We start from the raw sequence: 12,056 nt of genomic DNA, 5'->3' as shown, positions 1-12,056 counted from the left end.
TGAATATGACATTTAACTGTTGCAGTTGACTAAGTTGAAGTGATATAGGGTTTTAGTGCCGAGTATAGATACCTTGAGAAGCATGCTTGCCAAGTGTAGCATGTTATGGTCAAAGAAAATCCGGTCTGTAAAGTACTGAACTGACAGCTGAGATAAACAAACTTTACTGATATTGTTGAGTTTATGTTGTCATCACTTAGGAGATTAGATGATAAAGATGAGACGGTGGCGTTGGATTATTTTGTCTTTGTGAATGAAGTTTTAGGGATGATAATAAAATCATCAGATACTGAACAAAAATTCTGGGTGCAGCTTATGGGAAAGAATGATTATTGCAGCTTGATAATTATTGTATGAGGAAAAGGAAGTAATTTACAAATTCTTTTGGCGCGTAGTATGTAAACGGTTTTTCCTAAACATTGCATTATTGCCTCTTAATTAATTACTACCTCCGGTCCTTAATATAAGATCTTGTTTGACTTTTATTTTAGTCCTAAATATAATACTTCAATCCATTTTATCTCTTATATTTATGTATTTTTTCAAAGTGGTTCTTCTAATAATAGTAGTTCTAACCAGTCTATTTGATTAGTAAGGATATTTTAGGAAAGACAACACCTATTTGTTACAAATAACTAACTTAACTTCTTTTCTTAATTTCCTCAAATTAGTCAACTAGTTCTTATTATTAAGACTGGAGGTAGTATTTTCCAAACCGCTAAAAGAGATATGATAGTTTTCTTTAACAACTATTCAAATATCTCCAGAGCAGTTGGGGTTAAAATTTTAATTACATGAAGTTATTGTGTGCGTTGTCTCTGAAATACTATATACCTAATTTTTCTCATATATTATGTCATTCTTAATTATGTTGGATGGAAAATGTGTTTATGCACGGTGTATTTCTAGTCAGAAAATCCGTATAGAGAAGAGGGACTTTAGTGAAAAATATATAAAAACTCGATCTGTCTTAGGGCCTATTTGGATATCATTCCAAACCATGGTTTTGGAGACAAAACCATGGTTTGGACCAAGTGATATCCAAACAGCCTCATTTTTGTCAAAACCTTGGTTAGAATCAAAACCTTGGTTTGGACTGATGAAACCATGGTTTTCTGGAAAGTGACAATTTTTCGCTTCTGGAAATTAAAAAACGAGTCGTTGGGACTGTCAGAGGCTATCAACGGTGTATTTGACAAAAACACCCACAAGAATTATTTCACACTTCGCCTGTTCGTCCTTGGCCTTCGCTCCTCTGAAGACGCCTCTTCACCCCTGCGCCGGAATATGTGCTAACTTTTAATGCGTTCATGTATATCTTATATATCTTATACCCCTGCGTCGGTGAGGATATATATAATTGTTAATGAATTGGTTTCTTTATTAATACACATGATAATCAATAAATCAATAAATATACCAAATATTTATTTCTTTGAGGTCTGGGTTCGGCATACCAAATATAGCGCCACTTCAATATATTATAAACAAATTTATTTTTTGAAATTAAATTATATTATAAAATTTATCTTTTATGTAATTATCATATTAACTTATGTCCCTTTTTGTAATTTGTACATATAAAAAGTGCTTCTGATAACAACTATCCAAACACTCTCACTTCTCAGAATCACTTTTTTACAAAATCTATTCTTTATAAAATCTATTCTTCTCAGAATCTATTCTCCAGAAGCTATTCTCCAAACCATGGTTTGGTTTCATCCAAACACTCCCTTAATTAAATATGGTTGAGACGTAGATGAAAATAATATCGTTAAAATAACTGCCTCCTGTATGAGTCCACTGATACTCAAACCTGACTGTATCAAGAAAAGAAACTATGCAAAAGATGGTGAAACCTTACTGACTAACTGATAAAATTTAAGAGGGAGCTTATTTTTCAAAGTTGATTTTAATTAGGCTGAAAATGTGTGGAACTGGAAGTTTATTTTGTGGTTAAAGTTTGCTGAGGATTAAATGATAGTGCTTGCCTTTTTACCAAATACTCCTCCGGTCCTTATTATAAGACCCAATTTGACTTTTTATTTGGTCCTAATTATAAGACCCAATCCATTTTGTCTCTTATATTTATGTATTTTTTCCAAGATAATACTTCTAATAATGATAGTTTTAGCCAATATACTTAATTAGCAAGGATATTTTAGAAATGACAACACTTATTTATTATAAATAACCAACTTAACTTACTTCCTTAATTTCCTCAAATAAGTCAATTGGGTCTTATAATTAGGACCGGAGGAGTACAAGTACAAATGGGCATCTAATTCAACGATGAACACAACTCAGGTTTCTGACTTTCTTCTCCGCTCTTCTCTCGTCCTTATCGCATATGCTTAATCGTCTCAATTTAATTTTCCTCTGAGATAAACACTTATGGGCAATATTTTTTTTCTAATGATATAAATTAATACAGAATACAGCGTAAAGATAAGTAAAATATAATCATAGAGCTCATGAATCTCATATGTTATTTTATTGTCTTGGATCATTCTCATGCTTACAAACTCCATCATGTAAAAGATTTAATTTGGACTAAAATAGGCATTAATAAACTTATAATTATTATATATATATCTCTTTTTTTTGTATTTGTTTCAGACCTTTTGCTTATATGTCTATGTCAACATATCGTTTTTCCGTGTCAATTATGTATGTCAATTATGTACTAGCCCTATTTAATTTAACACATGGTATCATTAATTATTAGAATTGACTGAGTAGCTAAGTTAAGGCAACGTCTTTTATTTTCAATTCTTACTTGAATTATGTATTATCATGTCTCATTTTCATGTTAAAGATAATAAAAGATGAGAGTGGGCAATCAACCGAAAGTTTAGGACCTGTTTGTTTTTGTGTGTTGAAAACAATTTTTTATTTTAAAAAATAAAAAATAAAAAAATTGTTTGACTATTTGTTTTTAATTGAGTGTTTTTAAAAATAACAAAACAAAAGTTTTTGTATGTCTTATTTTTTGTTTAGGAAAATTGGGAAAGTCTTTCTTCTCTGTTCAATAGCTTTTTTATCATCTGAAAACTTGAGTTCTCATTAAAACTTCACCCTTCTTTTTGAGTATGTTTATTTTCAAATATAATTTTTTAAAACAATCATCCAAACAGATTTTTTTATTTTTTATTTTCAAAACTTGTTTTTGAAAAACAATTTTATAAAATTATTTTGACAAAAACAAAACAGAACCATATATGTCCTTAAATTCCAAGGTTGTCAATAACTTGACGTTATCTGAAAACCCGAAAGGTTCAATAGTGCCATTGTGTTTGCAAGTTAATGAAATTATAGATAAGACAGATACAGATGGATATAGTGATGAACACAACTAATATCCATCACCTGTATTTGACTTGTGTACATACATATTTATGAGTTGTGATATCATGAACGTAGACTCCTTCGATTTTCTTTTTTGGCCAATTAAAAGAAGTCATTACGTTCTTCGATGAATCTGCATGTTCTAGGCAGTTTTTTTTTTTTTTTGCCAGCATGTTTTGCGTAGAACTAGAACTTTAAGGCTCAAGGCCTCAAGCTAATTAATGAAAAGGTTTTTGTTTTTTTGTCTTTAGGGGGCTCTTGCAAATCTCACATATCTTAGTAGGACAAACTTTAATTTCCTTTAATTCTTATGATATTTATTATTATTATTTTCAGTTTTAAATATAAGATTTAGTTTGTAACATAAATTTTATTACAAACTAGCTCTTATATTTAAAATCAGAAGTAATATTTTTTTTAATTTTGTTTATAAATTACTTTTAACATATTTTTCTGAAATCATAAAAAACCTTAAAGCTTATTAATAATGTCTATTAAAATTTGATAAATTTTTAATGTTATCTTATTTAAGATATAATTTTTTAAAAGAAAAGAACAGGCTATGTATAAAATAATAATAAATGAATGTTAAAATTGTAAAAAATTTGATGATGTGACTTTTAAATGGGATAAGATTATTTTTCTACTCAAAATTTATGCATAGGACAAAAAATAAAACTTCTTTCTGGCTTATAAATATAATTAGAGGAAAATTAAATATCATTATGAGTAGCATCTCATAGTAATGTGTCCAACGCACTAGTTGTTAAATTGAAGAGGAAAATTAAATGTTGCTTTTTCTCTATACATTTCACATGTCGATAAACGTACGTGTGACTTCACTTAAATATTTCTTATATCAGTTAATATATATAAGCGATAACATTGAGCGAAAAGTTCACGAAGTTAAATATATATGAATTTCTTTTTTGCCGACCACTAAGTTATATAAATACAAATATATATAAAAAATCAATGATTAAATATGGACATCAAAATAGTAATTTAGTTTTTTGGATGGAGCTTTGCGAGTTTTTTTTTTTAAACAAAAAATTGGATCCAACTTTACGGGTGAAAATCTTTGCTGGTAAAACAGGTCCACGTACGTTTTCATTTATTATATTTGTTTAAGCTATAAAACGGTAGGTAATTAAATTAAGTTAACAATAAAAACTCATAAATATATTAACAAATCGTGTTAAAAAAAAACTATAAGTAACACACACAGATGCTAGTCCTATTGCGAATGCTACTCATAAACTTGGTAATTAATTTGATTAATTCACTCATTTAATTAAAAGAGAGCACCTGCACCTACTTTTTTTTTACATAAAAAAAAAACAGAAAGTATAGTTGTCAAAGTGCATTAATGGAGGATGAACTTCTAGGTTGGCTATGAGGCATTAAAGATTTCCAACGACTTTGTTGGGTTTATGGGTTGTAGGAAACTTCCAACCACTTTGTGGCTGCTCGTTTGCCTTCCCTTTCTGTCACTCTTCTGCATTCTTTGCATTCATTGTCAACGCCCCTCATCACTTTTATTATTAAGCTCTTCATGATTCTAGCATTATCTGCATTAATTCTTTTTTATTTTTGATAAAATGCATGGATTTTTCAGTGAACTTCCTATGTGTCTTTTCTACTAATCTTTAAATTTTAACAATACAGTCAAACTTTAGAGTTTGGATTATACTCACACGGGTTGTCTCCTTTCATTTATTCATTATTTCCAAAGGTACCTTCAATCATAATCTTTTTGCAATACTTCCTCTAATTCACTATATAAATTGCTTCTAAAATAATAGTTTTGGTCCAAAATATAAATTATTTAATTAATATTTATCTATCAATTTTATCTCTATAATTAATGCTTAAATGTATTGACTCATCGTATTTTTCTCTTTCCTTCACAACCACACTTAATATGTGTAAAGTTGAAAAAAAATTAATTTGAAACAGATTTAACGAGTTAATTACAATTTTTTTAATTCTAATAAATCAATTAAAATAATTTATATTGTGAACTACTAGATGGATGGAGTATCAATTTTAAGACGACATTTTTAATAATTAATTCTAGCTTGTTGAGAAGAAATTTAGAAATTACGTTAGATAACTAGTTGTCTCAGCAGTAACACCATTCGTCTCGTTTGAATGAGGTTCTGAGTTTGAACCCAAAATTGTTATAAATAACATTAATTGCATAAGTTGAAAGGAATTGTCAATTGCCAGTTACTAGTACTCCTATTAGCTAGGCTTTAGCCGGAAAGCCACATACATACAACTTCATATTTATTTAAAGCCGTGCTACAAAATTCCCAATTGCTGATGATATACGTATTTGTCCACTTGCACTTTGCCCGTAGAAGACAAAAGGTTAGAAAATCAACTACATACGCTGATCCTAGCTATCAAATTGGCATTATCAAATTAATAGTTTATATATATATATATATATATATATCTGTGTGTGTATGTATATTCAATAGACGACTTATTATCTTCCTATTCATTCTTGATGTGACAAACCTGTATGCAGGCTGCCACATCTTGCCTTTACTCATCAGGAATGAGTTATCCAGTGGCTAGGTCACACACACACACACACACATAATGATCACATGAAAATAAACGGGACCACAGCATGTTAATTAATTTGTCTAATTACTTTCTTAGTTCACTTCTTTTGTTTACAGACATAGAGAAACTCGTTAGTTCTCGTTTAAGAGTTGGTCACTGGATTTAAACAGAATTTTGTATGGCCATATATATATAACTCATCAAATACTATAGCTTATTTTGTAGGGCACTCTCAATTTAAACAGAATTTTTCAAATGCAGCGAGTTATTAGTCTTTTTGTCAGTGCATGGACCTTGAGGCATAATATTTAATAAAAAGCAAGGAGCTACTATTAGAAGCAAAAATTAAAGGGGAATTGGGTTAATCACATTTGTAAGGAAACAGAACGAGCAATATTTGGAGGGAATCTCTATTAATTACAAATTCACAATGCCTGCTAATTAAAATCTTGGTCTATGTGATTAATCTTCCAATCATAAATATAAGACCGTTTTGTAGTGTAAAATTATACTGCAAAATCTGTCTTACATTTAGGACTGAATGAGTGTATACACACACACACGTATATAACCCACATTTGTACTCATTCAGCAGTATGATAACAAATGCTGAAAATGGTAAATCTAATGTTACTATTTTTCCAATGTGTTTATTACAAGCTCACATGATTACTATATTTCAATATTTGATCATAAATATAAAATCTGGGTAATGAATGAAGTTTAGTCTTAATAAATAGAGAAATTTAGTCATTTTGTCTCTTTCATTTAATATTTCTTACGTTTATTAATTTCATAGCTTTAAAGTTAGACCATTTTTGTCTTACAAAAACAGAGGGGGAGGTCAATTAATTGAATGGTCCAAAATCCAAATGAGTAGGAGTTGGGGTCACGATAGAACATCATCACACGCCGTCTCATCAAAACATCACCGCTAGCTTTTAAGTTCTAATTACATTTGATGATACGCCTCAACTTTCGCAGTCTCAGCGTATATATTCAGATGCTTCGAGATTCATATACAGTTTATTTATTTTCATATAATTGCATAGTTTAAAAAATAAGAAAAATATTCATATTATTGTAACACATTTTAAGAGTAACTTTCCTAATTTATAGCAGTAGGAAAAAAACGATAATGGAGATTTTGATTAGAAACTTGGTGTTGGCATCTTTAATACTCCTCTGGTCTTTAATATAAGACTCATTTAACTAATTTGATTAGATTTAGGAAGTTAGATAAGTTAGTTAATTATAAGAAATGTGACACGTTTTTCATAAAATACCATAATCATCTTTATTAATACCCCCTCTTCCTCTTCTACTTGATTATGGTTGATAGAGTATCTATAGGGGTAATTTAAAGAAAATTGATAAATATGAGAAATAGGTTTTATATTTAAGACCAAAATCAATTCAACAATTGGGTTCTATATTAAGGACCGGAGGAGTATAATTTTATTTTACAACGTACAACCACGCACACACGGAGTATTACTTCAATAGCATTAGTATCTCATATTATACTTTTTGAGATTGATGTCGGTAGTATAAAGAAGTTTGATATTATTATGAAAAGGTGCAATTATTTTATATTTTATATTTTAAATTTTAAATAAATACAGCATATTATATACTATCATAATAGTAGTATATTCTATGCTGGCAAAAAATAAAAAACGGAGTATATTCCACACTACAAGTCTAAAAATACTAAAATACACTCTACAGAATAAAAAAATCCCAAAACCTCGGGCCTTATAGGCTAGAGATATTAAATGTCTTCATTAAATATCTTTCTTAAGCATAAGGTCGTGATTTCAATTCTCATTAACGGTGGTATAACGGGTGTGTAAATTATGGTTGAAAAAACCCAAAATATTAATCAATTTATGTGTGTTCACCTTTAATTCTCTATTGGTGGCGGTTGTCATTTTTCTTTCTATTCTTAAGAAAATCTCCCTGACGTGGGATGACACAATATCCAGGGGTGGGTACTTAAAAGGCTAACTGGAGCTTACTCTTGCTCATAGTTAAGCTCAATAGATCATTCTCAGCAATTTAATCCACCCGGGGTTTTTTTTTTTTTTTGGGGGGGGGGAAGGAAAAGAAAAAAAGCACACAATTTAATTTAAAACCTACACAAAATCAATTAATATCTCATGTGGTGGGTTGTTGTAAGTAATATAATGGTTGGAGGGTCACAACTCATCACACAACACTGAAACTGGAAACCCCGAAGCCACTTTTCTTTACTTTTTCTTAATGTTATCACAAAATTCAGGCACACCAATCTCATACTCTAGCTTCACAGGTGCCAAGGGAAAAAAGAGAACCAACGAAACAAATCTTCAATGGCATTGGGTGTCACAAATAGACTTAATTGCGTATTATGATAGCGTGCACACATATATATACTCTAGCTTACCATTTTCTTACCATATATTCACTCATATACTTGCATTTTCTTATTTAAAAGTTATAAACTAAGCTTCCCACTCTACAATCTTGATCTGGGGTCAAAATTTATAAGCCAAAGTGACCTATATGCAGATAATTTAATTTTCAGACATAGATTTTAGATTCCAGAACCCTGGCCAAGTTGACTCAATGTCCTTGTAGTTTTTTTAATTAAAAAATTAGTTCATAATTAGAGTTATGATTAATTTTCATCACTGTCTTTGAAGATGACGTGTCACCGATATAACAATGAAATATTATTTAGTAATATTAAAACCCTACAAATTAATCAATAGTCGAACCCCTAAAACATTAGGCAAGTGAAAGTCTCATTTTCAAAAATGCGTTGCATTAAATTAGACTACTTATATAATTATATAAATGACTAAAAAAAAAAAAAAAACTCATCCACACTCCTACCCGATTCCTAACTTGCCTGTTGGTTCCTTCATTGCACGTTCACATCACAGCTCACCACCCTCTCTTTAATTCCCTTCTTCTGCATCGCCCTCTCACATTCACTAACTCTACCTTCCACTTCCAGGCACTCCCAGCTATACTCCTTCCCCATTTTCCCCATCAAGCTTCTCTCTCTTTTCCCTTTTCTGGGCCCAAAAACCACCACCTCCATGGACGACGCCAAGGAGAAAAAGAAAGAAGGAGATCCTCAGCCAAAAAAGCAGCAAAAAGTTCCCTTGTTAAAGCTCTTCTCCTTCGCTGACTTTTATGATTACGTGCTCATGGCTGTTGGATCTGTTGGCGCTTGTATTCATGGCGCTTCTGTTCCTATTTTCTTCATCTTTTTCGGAAAGTTGATCAACATCATTGGCTTCGCTTATCTTTTCCCCAAAGAAGCTTCTCACAAAGTTGCTCAGGTTTGTTTCAACTTTAATTCATTCTCACCCACCACTTTCACTCTTCTTCTTCTTCATCATGTATATATCCATGCTTATGGCCATTCTTTCTTCTCCTTTCCCCTTCGCCTTTTCGGCTTTCCTAATCTGGTTTAATTGCAGATACAAGAACATGCCCCTTTTCAAAAGTGAAACATTTTGGGGTTTCCCTTCCTTGATGGCTCTCAATAAATTCTTTTTCTCTTTGTCTGTGTTATCATGCTCTTGGTGGTATATATATATGCTATGAATGTTCACTCGGGTGTGATATATTTTGCAGTATTCATTGGATTTCGTGTACCTGAGTATAGCAATACTATTTTCTTCTTGGACAGGTATACACACACACACACGAACTTAATAAAATAAACTTATAATTAACTGATTATGGCCATATCAATTAACAAACTGATTGAATATGGTGGTGCATGCAGAGGTGGCTTGTTGGATGCATACAGGAGAAAGGCAAGCGGCGAAGATGAGAATGGCGTATTTAAGGTCAATGCTGAGTCAAGATATAAGTCTTTTTGACACAGAGGCTTCAACTGGAGAGGTCATTTCTGCTATAACCAGTGACATTATTGTCGTTCAAGATGCATTATCAGAGAAGGTATGTATGTATTTATATTCCAAAAAGACGACTTTTGGTCACTGAATTGTTGAAATCATATATAAACTTTTAGCGTTTATGGAAATCTCAAAAACTTGGTTAGGTTTGTTTGGAATTGTCAAAAAAGAGGCCAGTGGTTGTGCTGTGCTGTGCTGTGTTTGTGTTGGACCAAGGAAAGAGAGGAGGTTTCTGAATTCTGACACAAGCTTTTAAATGGGAGGGGAATTAATTGCAGTGGGGGGGGGGGTTGGCATTTATAAGTCGGGTGGGATTAGTTATGCTCTTTTAATTTCAAGTTTATTGATTTCCCACTTTAACTGCTCACCTCCCTCTTCTATCTTCACATGTATATATGAAACTGCTCATGCATGGTTCAATATTTACTTGGATATTGGAAACCACCTACTTCCAATTTCTCACTGCACGTGCTTGTCGCTTTCAAATTATATAACCACTACAATAAAATCACTTCGGCCAAAGCAATGTGAAAGTAATTTTGTCTCATAAATTGCAATGCCGCTTTTGGAATGGGGATAAGCAAACACACAATTAAGGTCTTTCTCTTATAAAATTGACGTGAAAAATATTGAACCGTACTGTTACAAGCTCTATACTATGAGGAAAAGTTAATATTGTGTTTGTTTAATTTAAAGTTTTAGAATTTTTTTTAAAATTATACTATATATCTTTCAATATAAATATGTTCAACTTTATTATTTTGAACTCTAATCTTCATGACATAAATTTAATTTCACGACATGGGATTCTTATTCATTAATTTGAAATGTGGATTCTATATTTACGGGCATTGGTTGCTCTGAGGACTTAAAAATTCAGATTGAACTTTGAGTGCAGCTATGTAATTAATTAAAAATAAATATGGCAGCATATCAAATTATACTTTTTTTCCATGTTTTATTTTTATTTACCTGGGTGTATCTAAATGAATTTTCTATTGTCTTTTCTCTCAATTGTTGACCTTCCCTCGTAAAAGCACAAAGTTTGACTCCTCGTTAGGAGATCATTATTACAAGGAATATACTGTAATTCGCTGTAGAAAGAAGCAAAGTTATTGAATAAGACAACTTATGGGGAGTATCATTTTTCGCTTTACATTCATTATTTTTTCCCCTTTTGTTAATTCTTTCCGGATTTATTTTATATGCAATGACTTCAATAACTGCAAATTCAATTGGGTGCAATATTCAAATCAATCACACATGAAATGGCGGGTTTTGCAGGTAGGGAATTTCATCCACTACATTAGCAGATTCATATCGGGATTTATTATCGGATTCGCGCGAGTATGGCAGATCAGTTTAGTGACACTCTCCATTGTGCCCTTAATTGCCCTTGCTGGCGGTCTCTACGCTTACGTCACAGTTGGGCTAATTGCCAAAGTTCGAAAATCCTACGTGAGAGCTGGTGAATGGTGAAATCGCTGAAGAAGTAATTTAACTACCGTCCCTTTCGTGTTCGGCGAAATGCTTGACTTAATATTGTGTGTCCATGTGTGTGTGTGTATATAAAGAAGACTCAAGAATGGCACTGTGTTTCTTTTTGTTTGTGGGTTTCAGGTGATAGGCAATGTTAGAAACAGTACAGGCATTTGCAGGAGAAGAAAGAGCAGTAAGATCATACAAAACGGCCCTAATGAACACCTACAGAACGGTCGAAAAACGGGATTAGCAAAGGGTTTAGGACTTGGCTCCATGCACTGTGTTCTTTTTCTTTCATGGTCCCTGCTTGTTTGGTTCACTAGCATCGTTGTTCACAAGAATATCGCCAATGGTGGAGAGTCTTTCACTACCATGCTCAACGTTGTTATCGCTGGCCTGTAAGCATATCTGAGCTTTAGATGATACTCATGATGAGTACTATTTAATGTATTTAAAAGATGGAATTATTCTTGGTGACACTGCAACGTTTTAAATTGAACTGGTCTGTCTTATTTACCTAAACAAAAAAATTATCCCCTAGATTGGATATGCATGGCAGAAAATAACAGCCAGAGCAAAAAAAATATATTTTTTCATAATCAAGAATATTGTCCAGGAACGAGTTACGTATCTGGCTTTGCTCATTTACCTTTAGGTGATGATAAACTGGAAGAAGTAGCACTTAGATCTTACTAAATTTGAAAATAATTAATCCGTCTTCCTCAG

General features: G+C 31.8%; 1 pseudogene; it reads left to right on the top strand.

Annotated features, from left to right (window-relative positions):
• The first annotated feature begins 8,935 nt into the window (after positions 1-8,935).
• Positions 8,936-11,732, top strand: LOC114740459 (ABC transporter B family member 2-like; annotated as a pseudogene).
• Positions 11,733-12,056: the final 324 nt, after the last annotated feature.

Source organism: Neltuma alba, unplaced genomic scaffold, assembly GCF_004799145.2.
Source record: "Neltuma alba isolate B1F8T4 unplaced genomic scaffold, ASM479914v2 tig00003156_pilon, whole genome shotgun sequence".
Taxonomy (NCBI): domain Eukaryota; kingdom Viridiplantae; phylum Streptophyta; class Magnoliopsida; order Fabales; family Fabaceae; genus Neltuma; species Neltuma alba.
Note: the sequence above shows the minus strand (reverse complement) of the source record. Positions and strands in the feature narration are given on the sequence as shown.